This window comes from Bos indicus, chromosome 5 (genome assembly GCF_029378745.1).
Source record: "Bos indicus isolate NIAB-ARS_2022 breed Sahiwal x Tharparkar chromosome 5, NIAB-ARS_B.indTharparkar_mat_pri_1.0, whole genome shotgun sequence".
Taxonomy (NCBI): domain Eukaryota; kingdom Metazoa; phylum Chordata; class Mammalia; order Artiodactyla; family Bovidae; genus Bos; species Bos indicus.
In genome coordinates this window covers 44,086,600-44,103,640 of record NC_091764.1, presented here as the reverse complement: position 1 = coordinate 44,103,640, position 17,041 = coordinate 44,086,600, and the positions used below count along the sequence as shown (strand labels likewise).

The 17,041-nt window shown below is 39.2% G+C and overlaps 1 protein-coding gene and 1 pseudogene across 4 annotated transcripts in view; one reads left to right on the top strand and one right to left on the bottom strand.

The window, feature by feature from the left end:
- The window catches only part of FRS2 (fibroblast growth factor receptor substrate 2), a 109,711-nt gene that overhangs the window by 28,700 nt on the left and 63,970 nt on the right, over window positions 1–17,041 (top strand). The gene's annotated exons all lie outside the window — the stretch shown is intronic.
- On the bottom strand, window positions 6,135–8,713 carry LOC109558396 (E3 ubiquitin-protein ligase MARCHF6 pseudogene; annotated as a pseudogene).

Below are 17,041 nucleotides of genomic sequence, written 5' to 3'. Positions count from 1 at the left end.
TCATGAGCTTTTGCAGCAATGGTAATAGATTTCCCTTTGGGCTCCTACGAGGAGTTTGGGCAGAAGTAGCTAGCAGGAAGTGGCCAAGTGGTGGAGCAGTATCTGCATTTTCCTCTTCAGTGCTAGGAGTGATATGGGTAATGGTGGTTCAGATGTGTTATATCAATGAGCAATGTATCCCATAAGTTCTTATTTATATTTTAAAATATACAGATCTCTGTTACATCTAAACAAGAATACCACTTAAAAGACATGTAGTGGAGCATAAAAGTTCTTATTAGACATGGAGCTATGTTTCTGCCAATAACTCAACATTTTGAGGACAGATAGCATCCCATTTCCAATTTGAGATTGGGTACAAAAATATCCCTAGGGCTGTGAATAGGCATAGTAAATTACACCAACAAAAACCTTTTGTTGATTTATAGTGAAGGAAAAGTCTTCATTGAGTGTGCATGGAAAAATGTGATATAAGCTCTTCATGCTTTAGTACAGTGGATGGGACCTCGTATTTATAGTAATTGCTCTATATGATTAATTTTCAATGAGATTCCAAAAATGTTTTTGCACATGAGTTACTTATCTTTTTTTTTTTCCTGTTATTTTCATCTTTGGTTAGTAAGAATCCTCTTCCCCCTTCTGTTCCAGTAGTGTTTCATCAGTTTTTTTCCTCTTATTTTTATCTTCATATTTACTTGGATTCATGTTTATACTTTAACCTTAAATTTTCTCCTAGTGCTTTAATAAAATTTTGAGACAGTAAAGTTATCTTCAGATGTCTTTTATTTTCACTTTAGCACTGTTTGAGTTGGCTTTTAAGACATACTTATTTTGCATAAATTTATCTTTTGGGAGAAGAGTCATTTCTGGTATTAACACTTCTAGGAATTGTTTCAGAATTTAGTTTATTGTCTTAGTGTTAATAAGAATTCCAGAAGTCTTATTTTTTTATTCTGTATCTCCAAAGAATATGTTTCATTTTGTTGTTTTACTTGAGTTCTCTAACATTTGGTTTGATCCCAGATATTTCAAGATACTATAATTAACTTTTAGTTTTCTTTCTAGTTTATCCAGTAATTTAGAATAGCACTTAGAATATAATTATGCTGATCAGTTGGGAAAATACTGATATGTATTCTTCAGTGGAAATAATTTTAATAATACATTAATACTGTTTATTAAATGTATTTAAGGAGGAGTTGTTATTCAGTCATTCAGTCATGTCTGACTTTTTGTGACCTCATGAACTGTAGCCTGCCAGACTCCTGTTCATAGCATTTCCCAGGCAGGAAAACTGGAGTAGATTTCTCCCCAGGATCTTCCTGACACAGGGATCAAACCTGAGTCTCCTCTCCATTATAGGCAGATTCTTTTGCTTGGTAAAAGTTAATACTGCTTTCAGCTCTTAGATAAAACTTTGTGGTGGAAGCAGTAAAACACTGTATGTGCTATGCTGTGCTTAGTTGCTCAGTCGTGTCCGACTCTTTGTGACCCCTTGGACTGTAGCCCGCCAGGCTCCTCTGTCCATGGGATTCTCCAGGTGAGAATCCTGGAGTGGGTTGCCATGCACTCCTCTAGGTGATCTTCCCAACCCAGGGATCGAACCCAGGTCTCCCACATTGTAGGCGGATTCTTTATCATCTGAGCCACCAGGGAAGCCCAGAACTTTGTATAATTTAATTTTTGGTAAGTTATAGAAATTTGTATAGCCTTTTTTACAGTTACTAGTGAAATGTAATTAAAATTAAATGGTGTCTAATCCCATTAGAATATACCAGTTTGTTGGTCAAATATTTGATTAGCATGATCTGTAGTCATTGAAATAGATTGGTAACAATACATAAAAGACCATGTTCTCTGTATGAACTGATAACATTTTCAGAGAATTAAAAATAATAAATTCGTGAATGGCTAATGAGGTACTTTTAGTGAGTGTTATTATTCATTATTGATTTTCTGAATATTACTGATAAAACACTGTTCCCAGTTTGTGTTTTGCTCTTGATATCCACGACAATTATTTCCTTGGTGATAGGCTCTTATATGAACCTATTAAATGATGAAGTCGCTCAGTCGTGTCCGACTCTTTGCAACCCCATGGACTGTAGCCTACCAGGCTCCTCTGTCCATGGGATTTTCCAGGCAATAGTCCTGGAGTGGATTGCCATTTCCTTCTCCAGGGGATCTTCCCAATCCAGGGATCGAACCTGGGTCTCCCGCATTGTAGACAGACGCTTTACCGTCTGAGCCACCCTATCCAAAGGTAAGTAGAAATAGTGATCCATTGAACATATCCACAAATACATGGCTGTTTAGTGGAGGTGTTTGAGAGCATTATCAAGGAGTCTGCTAGGCTGGACATGGCAGGGTGAGTTGCTAAGCGAAAGAACTCACTCACTAAGAAATGTTAAGTGGCAGAGCTGGGCTTACAACCCTTCCACTTCAGGTACATGGCTTCGTATTGTGCCGCAGCTGCCTTAGAGGGCTGAAGGTTGTTTGGCTCTTTTGTGCCTCCGTTTAGAACTCCTTTTCCCTACTCCTCTCCGTCACACGTGAAAACACAGGTAAAAATATTGAAAGAAAGCTTAGTTACACCCTTCTGTATTCTGAACAGGTAGTCAGTTAATTCAGTGGTGGATCCCCACGGAAGGGGGTGGGACCTGGCTGCTGCTCAGGGTTTTTAGGTAGGAGTGTAATGGAAGAGTGTGAGACTCTTCTGCCTTTAGATGTTGGAAAAGAGAAAGAAGTGAGAGAGAATGTGAGGGATCATGATTCTCAGGTGCTTGACCAATGAGTGTTTTTCAGTTTGTGATGAATATTAATTTAGGTTTGGGTACAAGGATAACCATTTAAATTAATATGATATTATCAACTTAAGGAAAATTTTAGTTTAGGTGTGCGTGCTTAGTCACTTTAGTCGTGTCTGACCCTCTGCGAACCCATGGACTGTAGCCTACCAGGCTCCTCCGTCCATGGGATTTTCCAGGCAAGAGTACTGGAGTGGGGTGCCATTTCCTTCTCCATAGTTTAGGTGTAAAAAGTAATATTAACTGTGATTCCTGAGAAACCTTGTAAGTTTGAAACTAATAACTGTATGGCATAGTAACTTGTACATTTCATTATTGTGTTTATTTTATAGTGTTTCATTTATATTTATTATTTTTCTTTGATTTTCAATCTCTAGGTAGCTGTCAGCGTACAGTCAAAATAATTTAGATAAACAAGAAGTTCTGTTTATGGGACTGTGACTGCAGCTCTGAAGTTTGTTGCTTGGGGAGTACCCTCTCCTTGTCTTCCCACTAGAGTGGCCTGTTGGCTAGAGGAATAGTTCTAGAATAGTAACATAGCAATTTACTGGAAAGGCCACCATTTTGGTTGTTAAAGTTTTTTGGTCTTAACTGAGACCCATTTGGCTCTTGTGTATTACAGCATACTTACTTTAAGATGGGCTGCTGCTGCTTTTTTTTTTTTTCAGTAGCATTCTAATGTTTTGGTTATAAGAAATTGAGGTTGGTCATGAAGTCAGTCCAGTGTAAAATACTTAACACATAAAATAGTGTGTAGTATTGTCATGGATACATGTAGGGCTGGGAGTCAGAAAATCTCAGTCAGAAAATCTCATATAGTTTTGTTGTTTAAACTTGTTTTGTCAGTCTCTTACTGTGGAAATGAGATTATAACAATTTCATTTTCCCTCTAATAATGGGTTCAGGCTAATCAAAATAATGCGAACATTTATTGATATACAACATGTATGGTTGTTAAGATTTTTCTTTTTTTCTTTGTGGATAATTTTCCCTCTGTTTACTACTTCATTTATTTTCTCTTTTCTGGGCCAATTCTCTTTCAGATTACTTTTTTGATTTTTGCATACATTTGTCTCTGGTATTTCATATGAAAAATTTTAAGTATATGGTAACATCTTGAGAGAGAGAACAAGAGAGACAGAGACAGAGATGTTGATCTTTCTTGTTTATTTTTTCAAATGCTTCTCTACTTCTTTGAGACCAGTTCAGTGCCTACTTTTTTTGTCAGGGCAACTGTTATCTTCCTTTTCTCTAAATTTACCCTTTATATTTTGTAGTTTAGTACTCAATCATTTAGTTTTTTATACTGTTCATGAGTCGTTTTCCTATCTTGGTCTTGGCACCTCTGCCACACTCACTTCTTATTCCCTTCTGCACTGCTGAATCCCAGACTCCTTGAGTGAAGGAGGCTTGTCTTATGGGCATTTCTCTCTGTCATGCTCTCTGACATGTGAGTATGATAATACTTGAGGTTTTCTTTGGTTGTTCTCTTTATTTCTTGTTTGAATATATGGATGCACAGTATAAACAGTATAACACATATGATTTTAATGCTCTTAAACCTTCGTGAGAGTTATTTAAGTATTTGTAAATTTGTTAGGTAGTTGACACATGAAGTTGAGCAGCTATATGCTGTAGATGAGCACAGTTCATTCAGTTCAGTTCAGTCGCTCATTCATGTCCGACTCTTTGCTACCGCATGGACTGCAGCACGCTGGGCCTCTCTGTCTATCACCAACTCTCGAAGCTTGCTCAGACTCAACGCCCATCGAGTCAGTAGTGCCATCCAACCATCTCATTTTCTCTTGTCCCCTTCAGTTCAGTTCAGTTCAGTCACTCAGTCATGTCTGACTCTTTGCGACGCCATGAACTACAGCACGCCACGCCTCCCTGTCCATCACCAACTCCCAGAGTTCACTCAAACTCACGTCCATCGAGTCGGTGATGCCATCCAGCCATCTCATCCTCTGTCATCCCCTTTTCCTCCTGCCCCCAGTCCCTCCCAGCATCAGAGTCTTTTCCATTGAGTCAACTCTTTGCATGAGGTGGCCAAAGTACTGGAGTTTCAGCTTTAGCATCATTCCTTGCAAAGAACACCCAGGGCTGATCTCCTTTAGAATGGACTGGTTGGATCTCCTTGCAGTCCAGGGGACTCTCAAGAGTCTTCTCCAACACCACAGTTCAAAAGCATCAATTCTTCAGCACTCAGCTTTCTCCACAGTCCAACTCTCACATCCATACATGACCACAGGAAAAACCATAGCCTTGACTAGACGGACCTTTGTTGGCAAAATAATGTCTCTGCTTTTCAATATGCTATCTAGGTTGCTCATAATTTTCCTTCGTACTGCTGAAAAGCAAACCAGGTCTCATAGTTTTTATCTTTATATGAAAAGAACTTTATTAATTAAAAAAAATTCAGTAGGTTCTGATGTAGTTGCTCATGGTTTTAATCTTGCGCTTTGAAGTATTTTCTTTTTCTGGAATGAAGTTCTTGTTTCAACTGTGTAGAAGGAATATGTTAATTAGATTATATTTAGTTGGTGAATTTGTGCCCACAAGAATGTGACTTTTAAAAAGCTGCAAGTTGTACAGTTCTTGTAGATAAGATTGTTTCCTGTTTTCTTTTGCATATTTAGTACTGTTATATATTTTTCCATGAGTAGCCTTTCAGTTTGTCTATTTGTATCATTTGACACCCGGACTTTATTTAAATTCAGCTCTACCATCACTGGTGCTTACAAATGTTAGTCATTCAAAATGTCAAAATTTGGATTTGATCCAAGAGTTACAAATAATATAAGCCTTTATATAAATATACCCAAATATATATTCTTAGGGGGAAATGAATAAATAAAATACTGTGTTTGTAGAGTGGTTAAACAGTTAGGCTTTAGAATTGCTACATGCCCAGAGTATTTCTCCAGTGAATTGCATACTGTATCAGCTCATGAATTGTGCTATAAGAAAGGTGTTTTTTAAAAAAGTAACAAGCAGATTTAATAAATTAATATACATTTTGTTTAAAGATGTACAAAGCGCATTCTGTTTAATCCAAGGTTTTAAAGTATCCAGGAAATTCTATTTACACATATATAGACCCCAGACAGCAGTGAGGTCAGAAGATGCAGGAAGGGCAGCAGAGCCTCATATTGCTGCTCTCTGAATGCTGAGAACACAAGTCAGATACATTCAACTTAAAAACAGTGCTGAGATGTCACTGGGAAAAATCTCTGAAAAGTCCACAAAAAAGGGCACATAAACACAAGGGGAAGGTCAGGGTAGTTAATACACTTTGTTCTTAGGACGACTGTGGAGGTGCCTTGTTTGCCAGATTTCCGTTCATACTCACAAGGTGTTGGCCTGCAAGGTACTTGTCATTTTAAATATGTTCATAAAGGCACGTAAGGGCTTCCCAGTGGGCTCAGTGGTAAAGAATCCGCCTGCCAGTAAAGGAGCTACAGGAGACGCGGGTTTGATCCCTGGGTTGGGAAGATTCCCTGGAGGAGGAAATGGCAACCCGCTCTGGTATTCTTGCCTGGAGAATCCCATGGACAGAGGAGCTTGGTGGGCTACAGTTCATAGGGTTTTAAAGAATTGGGCATGACTGAGCAACTGAGCATGCACACACATAAAGGGACTTAAACTGGCAGATCTGGAAGGACAAGATTCCTATCAATACCATGACCATCAGTAAAAATGGGTAAATTTGCCAGTAGACCAAGTTTTGCATTTCTGCAGTAACACCTAGTAAAGAAACAGTGCCAGATATAAGGTACACATATGGAAAGCAAGAACACAGAGATTGCTGGCACTGACAGGTATAGTGAAGGTCAAAATTCTGGATGCCATTTGCCTAAGCCTGCTCAATTAACAGTTTTCAAGTACCATCGAGGACCCCTCAATGTTACTGCTGCAGTGATTTTGGTATGCAGGATTCCAAGTGCCTGGTCCTGTGGTGGGAAAAAACGAGGAGTTTGAGCCAAGGGAACCCTTGGGTGAGCAACGATAGCCAGCTCAAACAGGAGCCCCGTAGAAGTGGGACAACTCCAGCCAGCAGCACTGCAGCTATCAAAGTCCTCAGCTACCCTTTACCCTTCTCAAGGTCACTGTATCTGTGTGGCATCTGTGCTGCCAGCACCATCACTGCCCTATGGTTAGCTGGGAAATGTAGAAATCATAAGAAGCTGTGCAGAGCTCATGGATTTTGGCAGTCTCCATCCAAAGTGACATTAACTGATGCCTAGCAAATACTGGTAGAGTAAGGCAGATGAGGCTGGTGATCAGTAAGGTTATTGTATATGAAGGCAATCAACAAAAATATCCGAGTGGAAAAACTGAAGGCCTATGCAACGCTGAAACCTAGCAGACCCACCCTGCTGAAGTATGGCTAGGTGGGCTGTATGCACACCTTCCCCCACCACAGGGGTAGTGTTGCTACTTCAGACACGCTGGTTATTGTTCACTGGTTGGCTTGCACAGTTCTCATTTTCCTCCTGGTTCCAACAAATTGGAATGGAGATCCAGCAAGCTTCCCACAGTAAGAGTCTCTGCTGGCACCGTCCCCTTCAGCCATTGCTGCATCCATCCCCATTCAAGTAACGCTGGTAAGGGGGCCTGAAGCAGAAGCAGCTCGTGGGACAGTACACTCACTGAGCATCACTGTAGAGCATGACACTGTGTGGACAAAAAATCAAGCAACAGACCAAGTATGCAAATAGGTAGCAAAAGCACCAGGCAGACAAGGACCCAAAGACAGTGACTGACCAAATAAATTTTGGAAGATATGTATACAGAGTCAAGTGAATCATTTCTTGTACTGGGGATTGAAATCTAGATCATTCAGATTCTTTAGAAACCAAAATACACCAGGTTGAAGTATCTGTCTTAGCCACAGAATGAAGGAGGCAAACCAGAAAAGACACCTCTCCCACTGCTGCTGCTGCTGCTAAGTCACTTCAGTCGTGTCCAACTCTGTGTGACCCCATAAATGGCAGCCCACCAGGCTCCCCCCGTCCCTGGGATTCTCCAGGCAAGAACACTGGAGTGGGTTGCCATTTCCTTCTCCAATGCAGGAAAGTGAAAAGTGAAAGTGAAGTCGCCCAGTCGTGTCCGACTCTTCGCGACCCCATGGACTGCAGCCTTCCAGGCTCCTCCGTCCATGGGATTTGCAAAAACATGAGTTTTCAGAGTAGCATCAGACATTTCCAGGGAACAGATACCCAGCCCCCAGCCACAGATGAGAGGGAACACTCTTTCTGCCATGGATAACAAAGAGACCTTAACAACAGCATAGCTAACTCATAGCAAGCGAGGAGACCTATGAAATCGAACAAGTGTTGCCAAGCCATGATAAAGTATCAGTTTTATCACTAAAAGTATATACCCAGTTATGGTTGTATCAGGCCTTCAAAATGAGATGCTTGGATGTGTTCTTCAAATCCCAAACGAACAATGGAGAAATGACCAGTGTGGTCAGGGCAAAATGCATAAACAAGAATGAACTGTGTATTTAAAGACACCACCCAGATGACATGTTCTAGAAACACTAGTGATCCTTCTACCGTTAGCATTCTTTCCCATGTAAAAACTCTTTGTAGCTCAGTCCCATTTTAAAGCATTTCAGTTCACGTGGTATCAGGTACGTCTTCCCCACCTATGTTGTCTTCCTCCTTGTTCTCCTCCTCCTCCTCTTCTGCCTGGTCACCCTGGCAACAGGATTTTCCCCCATCACTTTTTTCTTGCCTGGTGGGTTAGCATGCTGGTCAGGGGCAGCATCTTCAGCACTGTTTCCTCCTGCTGGAGCCTTATCTTGGTGAAGCCCAGCAGCATTGAAAGGCAGAGCAGCAAGTAGCATGGTTGACCTCAATATGACCGAAAATTCTAAAAATTACAGAAAGCTAACACAGTAGTTTGAAAAAAAAAAGAAAAGGTGTATAGTCAGTATAGACCATTTTAGATCTTTTTAATAACATCATTACAATTTTGTTTTGCCTCTCTAAACTTTTATTTTAAAATTAGAATGATATTTGTACATATATAGTTTTAAAAATTCAAGGCTTATAAAAATAGCAGGGCATCATCTCTTCTCATCTCACATCCAGTACCTAGCCTTTAGGGGCAGTCGATTTCAGTTCTTTCAGCTGTTCTGTTGTGCCTTCATTTTTCCAAGTCAGTTCTGCATTTTGTTGGCTTTTTATTTTAGACAGTAACTACTCACTTCCTTCTAAGAAAAATGAGGATTAGTCATCTTAATCTCTCTACCGCCTGCAAACGTTTATACATATTTCTTCTTCTCTATTCTTCCTTTTATAGGATATCAGGTTTGGGGGGGGTAAATTCTTTATTTAGTATTTAAATTTTTATGACTATGCAAATTTTTTTGCAGCTGTGTCACAAGATTCACTATGATCGTATTTCTTTTCTTATCCAACTTAATGTTTTCTCAAATAATTATCTGAGTTTGAAATTTTATGTACTTTGTGCCTATTCATTTGCAATTCTCTAACAAATATAAACTATAATATGGTTGGATACATCAGATAATCAGATAATCTCTTATTTCCTTTTTCTTCTTGGAGACAACCTTCTGCCTATGTAGAATACAGACCTTCAAATAATTCTCCTGTTTTTCAGTAATTGTTTTGTCCAGCTTTCAGTTTTGGCCTATGTTCCAAAGATCAGAGTCTGTGGTCCACCCTCTCCAGCGATGGTGAGAAGATCAGTTTTGGGGTGAGGCCACTTAAATGAACTTTCAACCAGTCATCTAGTTTCCAGCCGCACCCTGCATTTTTGTCTTCATCATGATTTTAATACCTGAATCTCTCCAGCATGAGTCATCTTGCTGCTGCTTTTTTTAAAAAAATTGTGGCAATGTGGTAAAATATACATAACAAAATTTATCATTTAAGTGTATAGTTCAGTGGCATTAAGTGTATTCACCTTATTGTGTAACCATTACCACTGTCCCTCATCTCTAGAGCTTTTATATCATCCCTAACTGAAACTCAGTACCTATTAACCCAGAAATACTCATTAACCACACCTACCCCCCCCGCCCCTCCCCCCCTCTAGCCCCTGGTGACCATTATTAAACTTTTTGTGTTTATCAGCTTGATGACTTCTTCCTTTCAGGTTTAGGCTTCACCTGTTTTGTTCTAGTTAGTTTAGTTACCTCTCTCCCATTGCCACATTTCTAGCATCCAGAATATTGTTGACTTCTCTTATTTTCTATTGTGTCCTTCCCCATTCTCATATCCTTATGAATTTTATGTTTCTAAAATGTCCTTTAACTTTTTAAGATGAGGTTTCAGGAAAGAGTCAAGGCCAGTCGTGCTTAACTGAAGGTCTGCTCCCCCCACACCGATTTCTTATTATTAGTTTTAAAATTTAGGTTTTTCTAAAATTAGGAATTTAAATACAAATATGTTAAATAAAGGCAGTTTTGTAGCTATGTTGGCTATAAAATTAAGCTTGATAGATAGGCTCCTTCTTATTGATGGTTCCCATAGTTGACAGGGGTTTGATCACTTGTACCTATTGCAATCCCATACTCTCCTCCAGCCAACATAAGATGGTTCTTTTGTGCTGAGACATGTTCTCTGCTACTGCAGCAGTTTTCATAGCAGTGAGAACCTGACCCTTCTGTGGGGAGTGATTTTGGGAGACAGACTATTACCTACAAATTCCCTTAGAAGTCTGTTACTCAAGGTGTAGTTGAGGTATTTCCTCCTCTCTACAACTTCTCTGAATGCCCTAGGCAGAACTAATTACTCCTTCTATGCCTTGACACTTGTGAATAATTCTGTTTTAATCTAACTAGGTTAGATCTGTCTAACTAGAAATCTACCTTACATTGATCTTTCTCCAACTTTTTTAGACCTAGTATTTCTTAAGGTTTGGAGAACGTTCCCACGTTTTGATACAGTTTTTGATCTATAATAAATAACTCTTTACCTAATGAATAAATAATTCATTTGGATTGGTTGAATTTCCTATTTTCTGGAAAGCATACTATCATCGTGCCCTGTACCACCAGTGTTCACGGAAAGCTATTCAGTGCTTTTTGCTTGATATTGAGAGTCAATTTTGTGTAGTGATTAGAAGTGAGGCCAGAATTTGTTGTTCAGTTGCTCAGTCGTGTCCGACTATGTGACCCTATGTACTGCAGCATGCCAGGCTTCCCTGTCCTTGACTATCTTCTGGAGCTTGCTCAAACTCATGTCCATTGAGTCAGTGATGCCATTCAACCATCTCATCCTCTGTTTTCCCCTTCTCCTCCTGCCTTCAGTCTCTCCCAGTATCAGGGTCTGATTTCTAATGAGTTGGCAAAGTATTGGAGCTTCCTTCAGCTTCAGCATCAGTCCTTCCAGTGAATATTCAGGACTGATTTCTTTAGGATTGACTGGTTGGATCTCCTTGCAGTCCAAGGGACTCTCAAGAGTCTTCTCCAGCACCACAGTTCAAAAGTATCAGTTCTTTGATGTTCAGCCTTCTTTCTGGTCCAACTCTCATGTCCATACTTGACTACTGGGAAAACCACAGCTTTGACTATATGGACCTTTGTTGGCAAAGTAATGGCCAGAATACCTAGGTTCAAAAAAAGTGGCCAGAATACCTAGATTCAGAAAAACAAGCAAGTTTATTTTTTTTCGGCCCTACTTGCATGGCATATGGGATCTTATATCCCAGCCAAGAAATAAGTGGAAGTAAGTGTGCCCCCTGCAGTGGAAACATAGAGTCTTAACCACTGGATCAGAAGTCCCCAGACAAGCAACTTCAGTCTTTCTCTGTTTGAGTTTACCTGTGAAATAGAGGTAATAGTAATAATAATATAATATAATGTTGTAAAGTTTAAATTAATGCATCTAAAGTGCTAGTTCAGTGCCTGCTGGCACATTGTTTTGTAGTCAGTCTTTTTCATTTTTCTGGGGACATTGCCTGCTATAATATCATTAGAACTTGATGAAAATCGACGATTTTTGACAGAAAATCAAAGTAAAAGAAATCTAGTTATTATTAAAATATACAGCTCTCTGAATTTTCTACATGTTCTGAAATTATTTCCATGGACAATAGTAGATTAAGACATATAGGTAAAGTGGAAGAAACAGTGTCTTCAGTATATGCCATATACCTACCAAAATACTGTATTTTAAAAATAAACTATAAATACCCAAAGTCTTTTAAACACATGGAAATATATTGAATAGCATTGTTAATGTTCATGTTCTTTTCTCACTAAAAAGAGTTTTATGCAGCCATAAGTTTGATGTTTGGCACAATTGTTGTCTTCTAATTTGAGAGCCTGCTCTGTTTATTTCTCTCTTCAGAGACTGTGTACTAAGGGGAGAGAAACCTCTATTCAGCAGTCATGAGAACACTTGCTCATGTGCTTAGGCATTGTGGATAACGGGAAAATAAGGCATAGCTGTTTTTCTTAAAGAACCATAATTTCTTTGTCAGTTCAGCAATATTAAAGTCAGATGTTCTGGCAGACTGTATTCCCACTATTTGACCCAGAATTCCATTTATAATGCTTTATAAATGTGGAATAAAACTGCACAAAGATTTATGTACAAGGTGTTCATTAAAATACTAATTATAAACGCAATAAAAAAAGATATGACTTTTGGTACATCCATTATATTTTCCAGACTTTCAGTTAGAGGCATGCTGTCACTTATATAATTAAAATTTTATTTTTTTAAAAAAAATCTGTTCTGGTGGATTTACATGGGAGGATGGATAGAGGGTTAGGTCAGTTGAATTGCTCAGTACATTAAAGGGAGTGATAAAGTGCTCAGGTCCACGTTAGAGCCCCTGTTCCACACTGATTGTAGGTATGTATGACTCTGGCAAGTTGGTTCTTTAAAATTCTGTAAACTTGTTTTTTGCAATGCAGGAGATCTGAGTTCGATCCCTGGGTTGGGAAGATACTCTGGAGAACGGAATGGCAACCCACTCTTGCCTGGGAAATGCCATGGATAGAGGAGCCTGGTGGGCCACAGCCCATGGGGTCACAGAGTTGGACACGACTGAGTGACTAACACACAAGTTTGTCACGAGGACTAAACAAAACTGTGCATACGTGCTCAGTTGCTTTGGTCCTGTCCGACTCTTTGTGACCCTATGGACTGTAGCCCGCCGTACTCCTCTGTCCATGGGATTCTCCAAGCAGGAATGCTGGAGTGGGTTGCCATGCCCTCCTCCAGAGGATCTTCCTGACCCAGGGATCGAACCTCCATCTCCTGTGACTCTTGCATTGAAGGCGGATTCTTTAGTGCTGAGCCACTGGGGAGGCCCAAATGAAACTGAATGTAACCTTTAAAAATAAAATAAATAGTATATCTTTGTGACTCTACTATTGTTTTCCCCTTCTTAATAGTTTTTCTCTGTAACCTGCCTCCTGTCAGTTTAAACCAGAAATGACAATATTTTGCTTGGTTTCATAACTCCCATTGCTTTGTAATAGCCATCTAGAGGTTTTTGTGGCTTTTGGCGACTTCTGCAGAGCTGTCACCTGTTACCTGTGTCAGCCAATTTTGAAAAAGGGGAAATAGCAGTACATGTGCCTTAGGTTTGCCATTTTGCTGTAAACCTTGTCTCTTTATACATATATTCTCTCTGTTCTCTTTTGGGTATCGGGTATTTTTTGTTCTTACCCCTTGTTTTGATGGGGAGTATCTTAGCTTCGTGATTAGCTGGGTTGTGAAGATCTTTTTTTGTACAGTTCTCCTGTGTATTCTTGCCACCTCTTTTTAATATCTTCTGCTTCTGTCAGGTCCGTACCATTTCTGTCCTTTATTGAGCCCATTTTTGCATGCTTTTGCCATGAAGTGATGGGACTGGATGCCATGATCTTAGTTTTCTGAATGTTGAGCTTTAAGCCAACTTTTTCACTCTCCTCTTTCACTTTTATCAAGAGGCTCTTCAGTTTTTCTTCGCTTTCTGTCATAAGGGTGGTGTCATTTGCATATCTGAGGTTGTTGATATTTCTCCCGGTAATCTTGATTCCAGTTTGTGCTTCTTCCAGCCCAGCATTTCTTGCGGATGTTGGCAATTTGATCTCTGCTACCTTTAATATGACCAAATACAAAGAAACTTTTCCATAAGGGATTATGGTGTCTTTTAGGGCAGGTAGATTATGACCAGAAAAAAACAACAGTTTTTTTGTTACTGTTAAATAGCATAAATTTAAATTCATGGTATTTAGTATAATTTATGTTCTAATAGCAGCCAGGAAATAACAACCAATAAATTATTACTGGTGATTAATGAAACATCCCTCAGCACATAGGCAAAACTGATTTTTACACTACTTGGGAGTTATGGACACTATGAAAAATTTTTACTTTTCTTGATGATTTTTTCTACACTGGTAAGTCCAGGGTATTTATCATAAAACAAAACTTTATATTAAAGAGTATTAAAAGTTGAGTTTTAAAATTGCTTGCCTTGGATTTAGTATTTTTTTGGTATTTTAAATCCAAGAATTAATACCATGTGGTGTGCAGTTAACTTTATTTTGACTGTTTGAAGGGCAAGCTGTTTCAATGACATCACTCAGCTAGGAATCAAAAGATCCGTTCCTTGAATAACTTAACTCTCAGGGTCACAACAGCTTCTGTCTTACAACATAGCTCTAACTATCATAAGCCCTAAAATTCTGTGGCCTTTTTTTTTTCTTTCACAAATCTCTTTCAAAATTCAGGTTTTTTTCTGCTGAGTTTTTAATATGGTAAGTATAGGTTAGATGTCAGTGTACATTTCTAAACGCTTGATTCTTTTTTCCAGATTTTAGTCCGAAAAGACTATCACTTTTTAAAGATTGCTCTTTTGTTTAGATTGCTCTTTTATTCATTAAAACATAGTTCTGGCTCTATATGGTAGCAGGTTTCTGGGATGGAAAAAAAAAATTTAGACCCCCATTTTCTTAATCCCCACAAACCTTACATTACATTTATTTTGACATATAATAAAATTAACAGATTTGAGCTTAACATTCTAAACAATGGAAAAAGCATTACTGAACTACAAAATGGCCAGGCAGAGAAATCTGGCAGAGGGAAAGGATTGTTTTATGTACTGAAAAATTAGCCTGTGGCAATCAGGCACTGACTGGCTCTGCACTGTTGCAACAGAGAGTTAGGTGGTTGTATCATACAAATATTTTGCTGAGTTATTTGATAAGATAGGAATATTTAAGGCCTTTTGATGATAATTTAAAAATTTGGTCTTTAAAATAACCCTTAAGAGGAGGAGGGACTCCCTTGATTATAGGACCCCAAGGAAAAATCTGCTGGCAAGAAAGCTGTTGGGAATACAGCAAGGGTGGTCTCAGGCAAGTTGGGATAATTTCTGTTTACCATGGTGGTACCTACTACTTTGCATATAGCTATTTTCCAGTGTCATTACTTCTCCTTGACTGTGTTCCTTAGAAGTAAATCTAAAATAGATTAGACATTTCTCATATTTGAAATTAGGGGAATTATCCAAAATTTATAAAACTAAGATTTTCAAGACCTCACAGGATAAATCCATTGGTTGAAAATGTACATTACTTTTGTATTTCTTTGGAGAGATTAAAAACAGTCTTTTTTTCCCCTGTGAGTTTGGGGCAGATAAGAATGGATTGTTTCAGTCAGAATTTTTGGTGGCAGTAAAAACCAATTAAAGCATATTGTGAATTTTAAAAGAATATTGGATAGAGCTCAGTGGCTCATCAAATTGTTTTGAGAGTTAGAGAACCAGATTCAGGACTAAGCAGCCAGAAACAATGCCCGAAATCACATTGCACAACAATTCCCATGAGGGTGCCTGTACCATCTAGAGACAGACTGACAGACGCCGCAGCCTGCCCCAGTGACACTGCCAGCGCTGGTTGACTCCAAGTGCTGCTACCTCTGCCCTAGACTTGACCTTCCTGTAGTTGCTCCACCATTAGTATCAGAGAGAGTTCCTTCTGGTCTCTTCTCCTGCCCGTTAGATGCCCATTTCTACTCTGGGCTGGGCTTTTTGTGTTTGGCAGAGCCTGTGTCCTGGCTATACAGGACATGTGGAAATGTGTCTCACCTTTTGAAATCATAAAATGGTGTGAGGTTCTTAAATTTAAGATGTGAGAAACTCTTTGACTTTCTAAAACCATAAGGTGGGGAAGTTCCCAAACTTAATAAGGGAATTCAGATGCTAGGCAGACAAAAAGAGTGAAAAGCGTTGACTGTAGCTAGTGTTTTACATGTAGTGTATGCTGAGCTCTCACTGTGTGCTAGGTACCATGCAAATTTGTCTTATAAGCATTATCACATTATTACAACATTAGAAATGAAGTGATAAGGGGAGACAGTAAGTAACCGGGCTAAGATCACACAGTTAGTCATTGTAGAGCTGGGACATGAACTCAAAGTTGATTCCAAAGCCTGTGCTCATAACTGCTGTACTAAACTAACTTTTTTTTTTTTAATATTTATTTATTTGGCTGCACCGTGTCTTAGTTCCATCATGAGAACTCAGCTGTGACATGTGGGATCTAGTTCCCTGCTGCTGCTAAGTCGCTTCAGTCATGTCTGACTCTGTGCGACCCCATAGACGGCAGCCCACCAGGCTCCCCCGTCCCTGGGATTCTCCAGTCAAGAACACTGGAGTGGGTTGCCATTTCCTTCTCCAATGCATGAAAGTGAAAAGTGAAAGTCAAGTCGCTCAGTCATGTCCGACTCTTCGTGACCCCATGGACTACAGCCTACCAGGCTCCTCCGTCCATGGGATTTTCTGGGCAAGAGTACTGGAGTGGGGTGCCATTGCCTTCCCTGACCAGGGATCAAACCTGAGCCCCCTGCATTGATTGGAAGCATGGAGTCTTAGTCACTGGACCACCAGGGAGGTCCTTAAATTAACTCTTTTTAATAACCCTTCTCCCAACATATTTCACTCAAACTCCCATAAATAAATCTGTTAGAGTAACTCTACTAAGTTTATTAAAGTAGTTTGTATTATATGTCTGTGTATTTAGGCATTTTAAAGGAATGAAAATTTATAGCTTTAATTTTATCTATTTTCAACTAATTGAATGATTTTTTTTCCATTTTTCACTTTGTGGCTATTTTTCTTATTTGCCACAGGCTACAATCTGATAAAATGTTTTCTTTCTGAGTATTGGTGCTTGCCCAGTAATTGAGTGTAAGAGCTGTTAGCAAGAAGGAGAGGGGACATAGCATGGCCAAGATGGAGGAGGGAGG